General features: G+C 45.2%; 1 pseudogene across 1 annotated transcript in view; it reads right to left on the reverse strand.

Annotated features, from left to right (window-relative positions):
• Nucleotides 1-14,398, reverse strand: part of LOC311146699 (glypican-1-like) — a 138,472-nt pseudogene that overhangs the window by 23,226 nt on the left and 100,848 nt on the right. The window contains exon 5 of the transcript in view: nucleotides 950-1,115. The product of the transcript in view is annotated as a glypican-1-like (transcript). The remainder of the gene's footprint in view (nucleotides 1-949; nucleotides 1,116-14,398) is intronic.

The following is a 14,398-nucleotide window of genomic DNA, read 5'->3' on the forward strand; positions in this document are numbered from 1 at the left end:
ATTTGCCCCAAACATAATGGTTTGTGTTCAGGACATAAAGTTCATTTCTTTGCCAACTTTTTTGCAGTTTTACTTTAGTGCTTGTTTTGGAATATTGTATTCTGTATAGGTTTCTTTCTTTTCACTCTGTCATTTAGGTTAGTACTGTGGAGTACAATGTCGTTGATCTATCCTCAATTTTCTCCTATCACATCCATTAACTGTCACTGTTTTAAAGTCACCATTGGCCTCATGGTGGAATCGTTGAGCGATTTCCTTCGTCTAAGGCAACTGAGTTAGGAAGGACACCTGTATCTTTGTAGTGACTGGGTGTATTGATACACCATCCAAAGTGTAATTAATAACTTCACAATGCTCAAAGGGATATTCAATGTTTGCTTTTTTTCCCCCCATCTACCAATAGATGCCCTTCTTTGATAGGCATTGGAAAACCTCCCTGGTCTTTGTGGTTGAATCTGTGTTTGAAATTCACTGCTCGACTGAGTGACCTTACAGATAATTGCATGTGTGGGGTACAGAGATGAGGTAGTCATTCAAAAATCATGTTAAACTTTATTAGTGTCCATGCAACGTATTATGTGACTTGTTAAGCACATTTGTACTCCTGAACTTATTTAGGCTTGCCATAGCAAAGGGGTTGAATACTTATTGACTCAAAATATTTCAGCTTTACAGTTTTAATTCATACAAAAAATTATCTAAAAACATAATTTCACATTGACATGATGGGGTATTGTGTGTAGGCCAGTGACACAAAATCACATAGTGACACATTAAATTCAGGCTGTAACACAACAAATTGTGGAAAAAGTCAAAGGGTATGAATACTTTCTGAAGTCACTGTAGGCATTCAAATGAAATTAGTGTGCAAATGTGTGCGTGTGTGTATGTGTCATGTGTGCGTGTGTGTGTGTATGTGTCATGCGCGTGTGTGTTTTATATGTCTCACCAGCCAAGTTCCTCCACTCTGTGTCCAGGTCGGCCTGGTTAGCGAGGCAGCCCTTCAGCACGTTGGCACAGTAGTTGGCACAGGGCCTGGCAGAGGGCACTCCACGGCAGTGGGGGCAGTACGTCATCTTCATGATGGCACGCATGCACTCTGGGCTCAGGGGCACCTGGGAGAGGAGAGACAGCAATATTATAGCGATACTATATGAGCCACATTACAATTCCCACCAAGTGGGTTAATCCTATTGGTGCGATGTGTAGGATGCCTTTCACGCCAGCGACCTGGGTTCGCTTCCCTATCCCTCCTATTACTTCGATATCATATATCATAAATATATACAGTCAGGTCCAAAATATTGGCCCCACTTGATAAAGATGAGCAAAAAATATTGTATAAAATAAATACACTGAACAAAAATATAAACGCAACATATAAAGAGTTGGTCCCATGTTTAATGAGCTGAAATAAAAGATCCCAGAAAGTTTCCATATGCACAAAAACCTTATTTATCTAAAATGTTGTGCACATATTTCTTTACATCCCTGTTAGTGACCATGTCTCCTTTGCCAAGATAATCCATCCACCTGACAGGTGTGGCATATCAATAAGCGAATTAAACAGCATGATCATTACAAAGGTGCACCTTGTGCTGGGGACAATAAAAGGCCACTCTAAAATGTGCAGTTTTGTCACACAACACAATGCCACAGATGTCTCATGTTTTGAGGGAGCATGCAATTGGCATGCTGACTGCAGGAATGTTGCCAGATAATTTCTCTACTATAAGCCGCCTCCAACGTCGTTTTAGAGAATGTGGCAGTGCGTCCAACCGGACTCACAACCGCAGACCACGTATAACCATGCCATCCCAGGATCTCCACATCCGGCTTCTTCACCTGCGGGATGGTCTGAGACGAGCCACTCGGACAGCTGATGAAACTGTGGGTTTGCACAACCAAATAATTTCTGCACAAACTGTCAAGGAAGCTCATCTGCATGCTCGTCGTCCTCACCAGGGTCTTGACCTGACTGCAGTTCGGCGACTTCAGTGGGCAAATGCTCACCTTCGATGGCTACTGGCACGCTGGTGAAGTGTGCTCTTCACGGATTAATCTGTGGCGTCGTGTGGGCGAGCAGTTTGCAATATTGTGAACAGAGTGCCCCAAGGCGGCAGTATGGTTATGGTGTGGGGCAGGCATTAGCTACGGACAACCGGGTTTGGCCGGTGTAGGCCGTCATTGTAAATAAGAATTTGTTCTTAACTGACTTACCTAGTTAAATAAAGGTTAAATAAATAAAAATGAAGGCTATTCCATGCGAGAAATTGCCAAGAAACTGAAGATCTCGTACAACGCTGTGTAATACTCCCTTCACAGAACAGCGCAAACTGGCTCTAACCAGAATAGAAGGAGGAGTGGGAGGCCCCGGTGCACAACTGAGCAAGAGGACAAATACATTAGTGTCTAGTTTGAGAAACAGACGCCTCACAGGTCCTCAACTGGCAGCTTCATTAAATAGTACCCGCAAAACACCAGTCTCAACGTCAACAGTGAAGAGGCGACTCCGGGATGCTGACCTTCTAGGCAGAGTTGCAAAGAAGTCCAGTGTCTGTGTTCTTTTGCCCATCTTCATCTTTTCTTTTTATTGGCCAGTCTGAGATATGGCTTCATGGTTGAATTGCTGCAAAGAAACCACTACTAAAGGACACCAATAATAAGAAGAGACGTGCTTGGGCCAAGAAACACTAGCAATGGACATGAGACCGGTGGAAATGTGTCCTTTGGTCTGGAGTCCAAATTGGAGATTTTTGGTTCCAACCGCCGTGTCTTTGTGAGACGTGGTGTGGGTGAACGGATGATCTCCGCATGTGTAGTTCCCACCGTAAAGCATGGAGGAGGAGGTGTTATGGTGTAGGGGTGTTACAGGAGGGGGTCGCAGTTCCGGAGCGACCCACTAGGTGTCCTCATCCGACAACTTTAGGCACCTCCTCACTCACAGTCTGGACTAATCATGATCCTATTGGTGTCACCTGTGTCTAACTGTTCACCTTTGTATTTATGCCCTCACTTCCCTGCGTTCCCTTGCTCAGTTTTCTCTTCTAGTTTCTCTATGCCCAGCAGTACTAATCAGTGTCTGATTGGAGACATATTTACAGGTACTTGAGAAGTGTTCTCCCTGTTTCTTTATTTGTTTCAGTCGTAGTTAGTATTTCGTATTTTGGCTGTCAGCCTGTTTTTGGAGACTTATTTGCTCAACCTTTCTTTTATCGTGATAAGTCCGTTATTTTGTATCCTGGCTTCGGGACCACCAGTAAAGAACCTTGTTTCACCATCTCTGCCTACTGCCTACTGTTTATTCTGCACCGCACCTGGGTCACACCTCACACCAACCCTTACATGGGGGTGCTTTGCTGGTGCAGCGATACACCATCCCATCTGGTTTGGGCTTAGTGGAACTATCATTTGTTTTTCAACAGGACAATGACCCAACACACCTCCAGGCTGTGTAAGGGCTATTTTACAAAGAAGGAGAGTGATGGAGTGCTGCATCAGATGACCTGGCCTCCACAATCCCCCGACCTCAACCCAATTGAGATGGTTTGGGATGAGTCGGACGGCAGAGTGTAGGAAAAGCAGCCAACAAGTGCTAAGCATATGTGGGAACTCCTTCAAGACTGTTGGAAAAGCATTCCAGGTGAAGCTGGTTGAGAGAATGCCAAAAGTGTGCAAAGCTGTCATAAAGGCAAAGGGTGGCTATTTGAAGAATCTCAAATATAAAATAATATTTTGATTTGTTTAACACTTTTTTGGTTACTACATGATTCCATATGTGTTATTTCATAGTTTTGATGTCTTCACTATTATTCTACAAACCCTTGAATGAGTAGGTGTGTCCAAACTTTTGACTGGTACTGTATATACAGCTGTGGAAAAAATTAAGAGACCACTGCAAATGTTTCTTAAATCAGCATCTCTACCTGTATGACAGCCATTCCAGTCCAGTGTCTGTTGAATTCCAACACAGGCACACCTCATTCTACTGAATTAGGTACTGAATAGGTGATCACATGAACCAAATCTCATTTAACGAGGAAAAGTATCAAAACCACTGCTGTGGTCATCACTATCCTCTTGTAATAGGACCTGCTGGATGGCAAAAACAGTACCTCAAAAGTAATATTAATCAAAAAATAACTATTGACCATGCCAAAAGAGTTGAAAAAGAAAGTTTTGAGTGAGGAAAAGAAGGGTTCAATTCTGGCTTTACTGGCAGAGGGATACAGTGAGCGTCAGGTTGCTTCCATCCTTAAAAAGTCAAAGACGGCGGTTTATAAGAACAAGGTCAAGCAGCAGACATTGGGGACAACAAAGCTACAGACCAGCAGAGGGCGAAAACGACTCTCTACTGACCGGGATGACCGCCAACTCATTCGAATGTCACTCAACAACCGTAGGATGACATCAAGTGACCTACAAAAAGAAAGGCAAATGGCAGCTGGGGTGAAATGCACGGCGAGGACGGTACGAAACAGGCTCCTAGGGGCAGGGCTGAAGTCGTGCAAAGCTAGAAAAAAGCCCTTCATCAATGAGAAGCAAAGAAGAGCCAGGCTGAGGTTTGCAAAAGACCATAAGGATTGGACCGTAGAGGACTGGAGTATGGTAATCTTCTCTGATGAGTCCAATTTTCAGCTTTGCCCAACACCTGGTCGTCTAATGGTTAGACGGAGACCTGGAGAGGCCTACAAGCCACAGTGTCTCGCACCAACTGTGAAATTTGGTGGAGGATCGGTGATGATCTGGGGGTGCTTCAGCAAGGCTGGAATCGGGCAGATTTGTCTTTGTGAAGGACGCATGAATCAAGACACGTACAAGGTTGTCCTGGAAGAAAACGTGCTTCCTTTTGCTCTGACATTGTTCCCCAACTCTGAGGATTGGTTTTTCCAGCAGGACAATGCGCCATGCCACACAGCCAGGTCAATCAAGGTATGGATGGAGGACCACCAGATCAAGACCCTGTCATGGCCAGCCCAATCTCCAGACCTGAACCCCATTGAAAACTTCTGGAATGTGATCAAGAGGAAGATGGATGGTCACAAGCCATCAAACAAAGCCGAGCTGCTTGAATTTTTGCACCAGGAGTGGCAGAAAGTCACCCAACATCAATGTGAAAGACTGGTGGAGAGCATGCCAAGACGCATGAAAGCTGTGATTGAAAATCAGGGTTATTCCACCAAATATTGATTTCTGAACTCTTCCTAACTTAAAACATTACTATTGTGTTGTTTAAAAATTAACATGAACTTATTTTCTTTGCATTATTCGAGGTCTGACAACACTGCATCTTTTTTGTTCTTTTGACCAGTTGTCATTTTCTGCAAATAAATGCTCTAAATGACAATATTTTTATTTGGAATTTGGGAGAAATGTTGTCAGTAGTTTATAGAATAAAACAAAAATGTTATTTTTACCCAAACACATACATATAAATTGTAAAACCAGAGAAACTGATAATTTTGCAGTGGTCTATTAATTTTTTACGCAGCTGTGTGTATATATATATATATATATATATATATATATATATACAGTGGGGGGAAAAAGTATTTAGTCAGCCACCAATTGTGCAAGTTCTCCCACTTAAAAAGATGAGAGAGGCCTGTCATTTTCATCATAGGTACACGTCAACTATGACAGACAAAATGAGAAAAAAATATCCAGAAAATCACATTGTAGGATTTTTAATGAATTTATTTGCAAATTATGGTGGAAAATAAGTATTTGGTCAATAACAAAAGTTTCTCAATACTTTGTTATATACCCTTTGTTGGCAATGACACAGGTCAAACGTTTTCTGTAAGTCTTCACAAGGTTTTCACACACTGTTGCTGGTATTTTGGCCCATTCCTCCATGCAGATCTCCTCTAGAGCAGTGATGTTTTGGGGCTGTCGCTGGGCAACACGGACTTTCAACTCCCTCCAAAGATTTTCTATGGGGTTGAGATCTGGAGACTGGCTAGGCCACTCCAGGACCTTGAAATGCTTCTTCCGAAGCCACTCCTTCGTTGCCCGGGCGGTGTGTTTGGGATCATTGTCATGCTGAAAGACCCAGCCACGTTTCACCTTCAATGCCCTTGCTGATGGAAGGAGGTTTTCACTCAAAATCTCACGATACATGGCCCCATTCATTCTTTCCTTTACACGGATCAGTCGTCCTGGTCCCTTTGCAGAAAAACAGCCCCAAAGCATGATGTTTCCACCCCCATGCTTCACAGTAGGTATGGTGTTCTTTGGATGCAACTCAGCATTCTTTGTCCTCCAAACACGACGAGTTGAGTTTTTACCAAAAAGTTCTATTTTGGTTTCATCTGACCATATGACATTCTCCCAATCCTCTTCTGGATCATCCAAATGCACTCTAGCAAACTTCAGACGGGCCTGGACATGTACTGGCTTAAGCAGGGGGATACGTCTGGAACTGCTCACCGTTCTTGTGATCATTTTGACCCCACGGGGTGAGATCTTGCGTGGAGCCCCAGATCGAGGGAGATTATCAGTGGTCTTGTATGTCTTCCATTTCCTAATAATTGCTCCCACAGTTGATTTCTTCAAACCAAGCTGCTTACCTATTGCAGATTCAGTCTTCCCAGCCTGGTGCAGGTCTACAATTATGTTTCTGGTGTCCTTTGACAGCTCTTTGGTCTTGGCCATAGTGGAGTTTGGAGTGTGACTGTTTGAGGTTGTGTACAGGTGTCTTTTATACTGATAACAAGTTCAAACAGGTGCCATTAATACAGGTAACGAGTGGAGGACAGAGGAGCCTCTTAAAGAAGAAGTTACAGGTCTGTGAGAGCCAGAAATCTTGCTTGTTTGTAGGTGACCAAATACTTATTTTCCACCATAATTTGCAAATAAATTCATAAAAAATCCTACAATGTGATTTTCTGGATTTTTTTCTCTCAATTTGTCTGTCATAGTTGACGTGTACCTATGATGAAAATTACAGGCCTCTCTCATCTTTTTAAGTGGGAGAACTTGCACAATTGGTGGCTGACTAAATACTTGTTTTCCTCACTGTATATATACTGTATTTATATTTATACTCCAGACTCTAACATTGCTCGTCCTAATATTTCATTTGATATCTTTCATCTGCGCTTATGGACTGCCCTCATCAATTCAAACCACAGGTTTTCAAAGGGGTTCAAGTCCAGAGACTGAACCCCGATTTTGTGGTCATTTAACAATTTATTTTTGTATTTTCATGTGTGCTTGCCGTTATTGTCTTGCAGCCAAGTGTCAACCTTCCGTCAGAGGCAATCAGGTTTTGGCCAAAAGTTTCCTGTAAAGTTCATGATGCCATTGACCTCAACAAGGGCCCCAGAATCAGTGGAAGGAAAATAGCCCCATAACATCAGATATCCACCACCATATTTTACAGTGGGTATGAGGTACTTTTCCGCATATGCTTCCTTTTTGCAATGTCAAACCCACCATTGCTGTGCGTAGCCAAAGAGCTCTATTTTCATGTCATCTGACCATTGCATTGCCTGGAGTTTGATAAACGGCATTGGCACTTGAATTGGAACCAGTGCTATGGTCAGATTACATGAAAATAGAACTCTTTGAAGGATATGTGGAAGGAAGAAAAGCTTAAGGTCCTTTGAATGTGTGAGTTTCCTTGGTGGTGGGCGAACAAACGAGACACACACAATACAGCGGGAGGTCACTTCCCATGGCCATTCTTTTACGCTAGCGCCGTGGTTTTAGCTTTTATTCTGCCTGGTTACCGTGGAAACCAATCGTCCGAAAGAATTTGCTTTGTGTGCACGACAAGGTCCCTGACACCGCCATCTGCACTTTTCTCCCTCTACCCTTCTTCTCCTCTTCCTTCTCTCTCTCTCGCTCTCTCTTTCTCGCTCTCTCTCTCTATCCCACTGGGCTGTTCCCTCAGGCCTTGGTCCGTTAAAACTGGAACTGGGTTAATACCAGTAAGCCCTGCTCGCAAGAGACCCCCTGCTACGCATACAAAACTACAGTATAAGTGAGTGTGTGTGTGTGTGTGTGTAGTGTGTGTGTGAGAGACTGAGGGCTCAGCTCGGTATACAAAACTCCACTAAACCAATCTGGGGCAGTGTGATGCTTTTCCTGGAATCTTCAACCCTTGTCATACCCAAGTCAGACAAAGCCTAGTTAGCAGAAACATACAGTCAAAGACAAAATAACATGGTCTCAGAACCATGACCAGGAGCCAGTCTAGCAGCTTCTTCTAATGATGCCTGGCAATGATGGCACTGATAAGCTAGGTTCTTCTATATATATTGTTAACCTGCTATTGATATCGTACCAGGACACAGTTCAGTTTACATCTATAAACTATTGATGATATCAACAAGGTTTGGATGTTGAGAACAGGCAGTGAATATCTATTGATTAGGAAAAAGTCAATTCATTGAAGGGTCTGGTGATTACATGAAATAGTGTCCGTTTGTCATCATGACTCTACAGCATGCCCCGTGTCCACCCTCCTCTCCTCCCCTTCTCCTCCGCCTACTGCTCCACTTGATAGGAAAGAGAATAAGTCAGACAATCAGTGTTTTGATGAGAGAGAGAGAGAGAGAGAGAGAGAGAGAGAGAGAGAGAGAGATGAGGTCAGGCTCACAGTGCTACGAGTGAATCATACATATAGTAGTGCTACTGTCATGGTGGTTATGTAACATGCACACACTTAATGTTACCTAGTGTAAGGTCAGTGTGTAGGGTCAGTGTAAGGTCACGGTGTAGAGCTGTGTACAGTGTCTTTGGAAAGTATTCACACCCCTTGTGTCACGATCGTTTACGGATGAGACGGACCAAGGCACAGCGTGATAAGCGTACATATTTATTAAAGTCCTGAACACGAACAAAACAACAAACAAACGATACGTGAAGTCCAAGGTAGACTAATAACATACATATACGGAACAAGATCCCACACAGACTGGTGCCAAACGGCTGCCTAAGTATGGTCCCCAATCAGAGACAACGAACTACAGCTGCCTCTGATTGGGAACCACCCTGGCCAACATAGATCTACACGATCTAGAAACTCAAACATAGAAAACTAAACATAGAAACTACACACCCTGGCTCAACATTTAAGAGTCCCCAGAGCCAGGGCGTGACAGTACCCCCCCCCAAAGGTGCGGACTCCGACCGCGCCCCATAAACATAACGGGTAGGGGCCGGGTGGGCATTCCGCCTCGGAGGCGGATCCGGCTCCGGGCGTAACCACCACCTTCTCTCCACCTCCCTGTTGCGCCCCTGGTCTGGTCTGGCACCGCTGACTGGAGCTGGACCCAACGACGGTGGAACGAACTGTCCAGGCTCCGGACTGGAGCCACTGGCCGGAGCTGGACTGGGCACCGGTGGAGCGGATTGCTCTGGCTCCGGAGTGGATCCGCTGACTGGAGTTGGACCGGACCCCGGTGGAGCGGATTGCTCTGGCTCCGGAGTGGAGCAGCTGACCGGTGCCGGACCAGGCACCGGTGGAACAGGCACGGGCCGTGCCGGACTGGACACACGCACCACTGGCTTGGTGCGGGGAGCAGGAACGGGCCGGACCGGGCTGACGACACGCACCACTGGCTTGGTGCGGGGAGCATGAATGGGCCAGACCGGGCTGACGACGCGCACCACTGGCTTGGTGAGGGGAGCAGGAACGGACCGGGCTGGCGACGCGCACCACTGGCTTGGTGCGAGGGGCAGGAACAGGCCGGACCGGGCTGGCGACGCGCACCACTGGCTTGGTGCGAGGGGAAGGAACAGGCCGGACCGGGCTGGCGACGCGCACCACTGGCTTGGTGCGAGGGGCAGGAACAGACCGGGCTGGCGACGCGCACCACTGGCTTGGTGCGAGGGGCAGGAACAGGCCGGACCGGCCTGGCGACGCGCACCACTGGCTTGGTGCGAGGGGCAGGAACAGGCCGGACCGGGCTGGCGACACACACCACTTGCTTGGTGCGAGGGGCAGGAACAGGCCGGACCGGGCTGGCGACGCGCACCACTGGCTTGGTGCGAGGGGCAGGAACAGGCCGGACCGGGCTGGCGACGCACACCACTGGCTTGGTGTGGGGAGCAGGAACAGGCCGGGCCGGACTGGGAACACGCACCACTGGCTTGGTGCGGGGAGCAGGAACGGGCCGGACTGTACTGGGAACACACACCACTTGCTTGGTGCGAGGAGCGGGACTGGGTTCCCTTATAAACCCCCCCTCCTTCTGCTGCCTAACCAGCTCCTCTCGCCATGCCTCTACACTCTCCTTCTCCCCCATCGCCTCCTGTAGCTCCTCCCTCTGACCAATTAAGTCCTGCTCCCTCTGGACCAATAGCCCCCGTAACCTGTTGGCCTCCTCTCCTAGTCTGCAGATTCGCCCTGTCGCTGCCTCCTGCTGCCTCGTCGTCCACGCTGTGTGCCCCCCCCCCAAAAATGTTTCTTGGGGTTGCCTCTCGGGTGTCCATCGTCGGCACGGTTGGCGCCGTTTCTCCTCTCCTGCCTGGGCATTTACCTTCGCCCATGGCCCTTTCCCCGCGAATATCTCCTCCCATGACCACCATTTGCCCACCTGAGACATCGCTATTCTCTCTTCCTGGGCACACTGCTTGGTCCTCATTTGGTGGGATTGTCTGTCACGATCGTTTACGGATGAGACGGACCAAGGCGCAGCGTGATAAGCGTACATATTTATTAAAGTCCTGAACACGAACAAAACAACAAACAAACGATACGTGAAGTCCAAGGTAGACTAATAACATACCTATACGGAACAAGATCCCACACAGACTGGTGCCAAACGGCTGCCTAAGTATGGTCCCCAATCAGAGACAACGAACTACAGCTGCCTCTGATTGGGAACCACCCTGGCCAACATAGATCTACACGATCTAGAAACTCAAACATAGAAAACTAAACATAGAAACTACACACCCTGGCTCAACATTTAAGAGTCCCCAGAGCCAGGGCGTGACACCTTGATTTTTTCCACATTTTGTTGTGTTACAGCCTGAATTTAAAATGGATTCAAAGTGGAATTATGTTTTTTGAAATAGAAAAAAATTAAATAATAATAAATGTCTCGAGTCAGTATTCAAGTATTCAACCCCTTTGTTATGGCAAGCTTAAATAAGTTCAGGAGTAAAACATTGCTTAAAAAGTCACATACAGTGAGGGAAAAAAGTATTTGATCCCCTGCTGATTTTGTACGTTTGCCCACTGACAAAGAAATGATCAGTCCATAATTTTAATGGTAGGTTTATTGGAACAGTGAATCCAGAAAAACGCATGTCAAAAATGTTATAAATTGATTAGCATTTTAATGAGGGAAATAATTATTTGACCCCTCTGCAAAACATGACTTAGTACTTGGTGGCAAAACCCTTGTTGGCAATCACAGAGGTCAGACGTTTCTTGTAGTTGGCCACCAGGTTCGCACACATCTCAGGAGGGATTTTGTCCCACTCCTCTTTGCAGATCTTCTCCAAGTCATTAAGATTTCGAGGCTGATGTTTGGCAACTCGAACCTTCAGCTCCCTCCACAGATTTTCTATGGGATTAAGGTCTGGAGACTGGCTAGGCCACTCCAGGACCTTAATGTGCTTCTTCTTGAGCCACTCCTTTGTTGCCTTGGCCGTGTGTTTTGGGTCATTGTCATGCTGGATTACCCATCCACGACCCATTTTCAATGCCCTGGCTGAGGGAAGAATGTTCTCACCCAAGATTTGACGGCACAAGGCCCCGTCCATCGTCCCTTTGATGCGGTGAAGTTGTCCTGTCCCCTTAGCAGAAAAAGCATAATGTTTCCACCTACATGTTTGACGGTGGGGATGGTGTTCTTGGGGTCATAGGCAGCATTCCTCCTCCTCCAAACACGGCGAGTTGAGTTGATGCCAAAGAGCTCCATTTTGGTCTCATCTGACCACAACACTTTCACCCAGTTCTCCTCTGAATCATTCAGATGTTCATTGGCAAACTTCAGACGGGCATGTATATGTGCTTTCTTGAGCAGGGGGACCTTGCGGGCGCTGCAGGATTTCAGTCATTCACGGCGTAGTGTGTTACCTATTGTTTTCTTGGTGACTATGGTCCCAGCTGCCTTGAGATCATTGACAAGATCCTCCCGTGTAGTTCTGGGCTGATTCCTCACCGTTCTCATGATCATTGCAACTCCACGAGGTGAGATCTTGCATGGAGCCCCAGGCCGAGGGAGATTGACAGTTCTTTTGTGTTTCTTCCATTTGCGAATAATCACACCAACTGTTGTCACCTTCTCACCAAGCTGCTTGGCGATGGTTTTGTAGCCCATTCCAGCCTTGTGTAGGTCTACAATCTTGTCCCTGACATCCTTGGAGAGCTCTTTGGTCTTGGCCATGGTGGAGAGTTTGGAATCTGATTGATTGATTGCTTCTGTGGACAGGTGTATTTTATACAGGTAACAAGCTGAGATTAGGAGCACTCCCTTTAAGAGTGTGCTCCTAATCTCAGCTCGTTACCTGTATAAAAGACACCTGGGAGCCAGAAATCTTTCTGATTGAGAGGGGGTCAAATACTTATTTCCCTCATTAAAATGAAAAATCATTTTATAACATTTTTGACATGCGTTTTTCTGGATTATTTTGTTGTTGTTCTGTCTCTCACTGTTCAAATAAACCTACCATTAAAATTATAGACTGATCATTTCTTTGTCAGTGGGCAAACGTACAATATCAGCAGGGGATCAAATACATTTTTCCCTCACTGTAATAAGTTGTATGGACTCACTCTGTGTGCAATAATAGTGTTTAACTAGATTGTTGTACCCCACACATACAATTATCTGTAAGCTCCCTCAGTCGAGCAGTGAATTTCAAACAGAGATTCAACCACAAAGGGCTGGGAGGTTTTCCAATGCCTCGCAAAGAAGGGCACCTATTGGTAGATGGGTAAAAATAAGATGACATTGAATGTTCCTGAGTGACCTAGTTACAGTTTTGACTTAAATCTACTTGAAAATGTATGGCAAGACTTGAAAATGGTTGTCTAGCAATGATCAACAACCAATTTGACAGAGCTTGAAGAATCTTGAAAAGAACAATGGGCAAATAATGTACAATCCAGGTGTGGAAAGCTCTTAGAGACTTACCCAGAAAGACAAACAGCTGTTATTGCTGCCAAAGGTGATTCTAACATGTATTGACTCAGGGGTGTGAATACTTATGTAAATGAGATATTTCTGTATTTCATTTTCAATAAATGTGAGAACATTTCTAAAAATATGTTTTCACTTTGTCATTATGGGGTATTGTGTGTAGATAGGAGAGAAAAATAATGATTTCAGGCTATAAAACAAGACAATGTGGAATACGTCAAGGGATATGAATACTTTCTGGAGGCACTGTAGTTTGTGTCTGTATCAGTCATATCACTTAGCCAGGCCCAGCCTCCCTCTCTCTGCTTGGTGCGCCTCCAAAGAATTCCAGAGAGGTTGTCAACATTAAAGGTAAAAACCCCTCAAAAACTTTAATTTTTTCATTTTTTTCATCAGTCCACTGTTGATACAATCCCAAAATGTTTTGCATGTCAGCAGTTACGTGTTCTACTCTTTTCTTCAGGCAACATATTCACTATATATACAAAAGTGTTTGTGGACACCCCTTCAAATGAGTGGATTCGGCTATTTCAACCACATCCGTTCCTGACAGGTGTATAAAGTCGAGCACACAGCCATGCAATATCCATAGACAAACATTGGCAGTAGAATGGCCTTACTGAAGACCTCAGTGACTTTCAACGTGGCAACGTCATAGGATGCCACCTTTCGAACAAGTCAGTTCGTCAAATTTCTGCCCTGCTAGAGCTGCCCCAATCAACTGTAAGTGCTGTTATTGTGAAGTGGAAACGTCTAGGAGCAACAATGGCTAAGCCGCAAAGTGGTAGGCCAAACAAGCTCACAGAACGGGATCGCCTAGTGCTGAAGCACATAGCGTGTAAAAAATGTATAGCGCATAGAATTAAAAAGGTATTGTCGGATATTATTCATTCTAATCAGACAGGTTTTTTACATGGAAGATACATTGGAGATAATATAAGGCAAGTATTGGAAACAATAGAACACTATGGAAAATATGGGAAACCAGGCCTGCTATTCATAGCAGACTTCGAAAAGGCATTTGATAAAGTTCGACTGGGGTTTATATATAAATGCCTGGAGCATTTCAATTTTGGAGAATCTCTTATAAAATGGGTCAAAATCATGTATAGTAACCCTAGGTGTAAAATAGTAAATAATGGCTATTTCTCAGAAAGTTTTAAACTGTCAAGAGGAGTGAAACAAGGTTGTCCACTATTGACATATCTATTTATTGTGGCCATCGAGATGTTAGCTATTAAAATCAGATCCAATAATAATATCAGAGGATTAGAAATACAGGGCTTAAA

The sequence above is a fragment of the Coregonus lavaretus genome, assembly GCF_964263955.1.
Source record: "Coregonus lavaretus genome assembly, chromosome: 19".
In the NCBI taxonomy this organism is placed as follows: Eukaryota; Metazoa; Chordata; class Actinopteri; order Salmoniformes; family Salmonidae; genus Coregonus; species Coregonus lavaretus.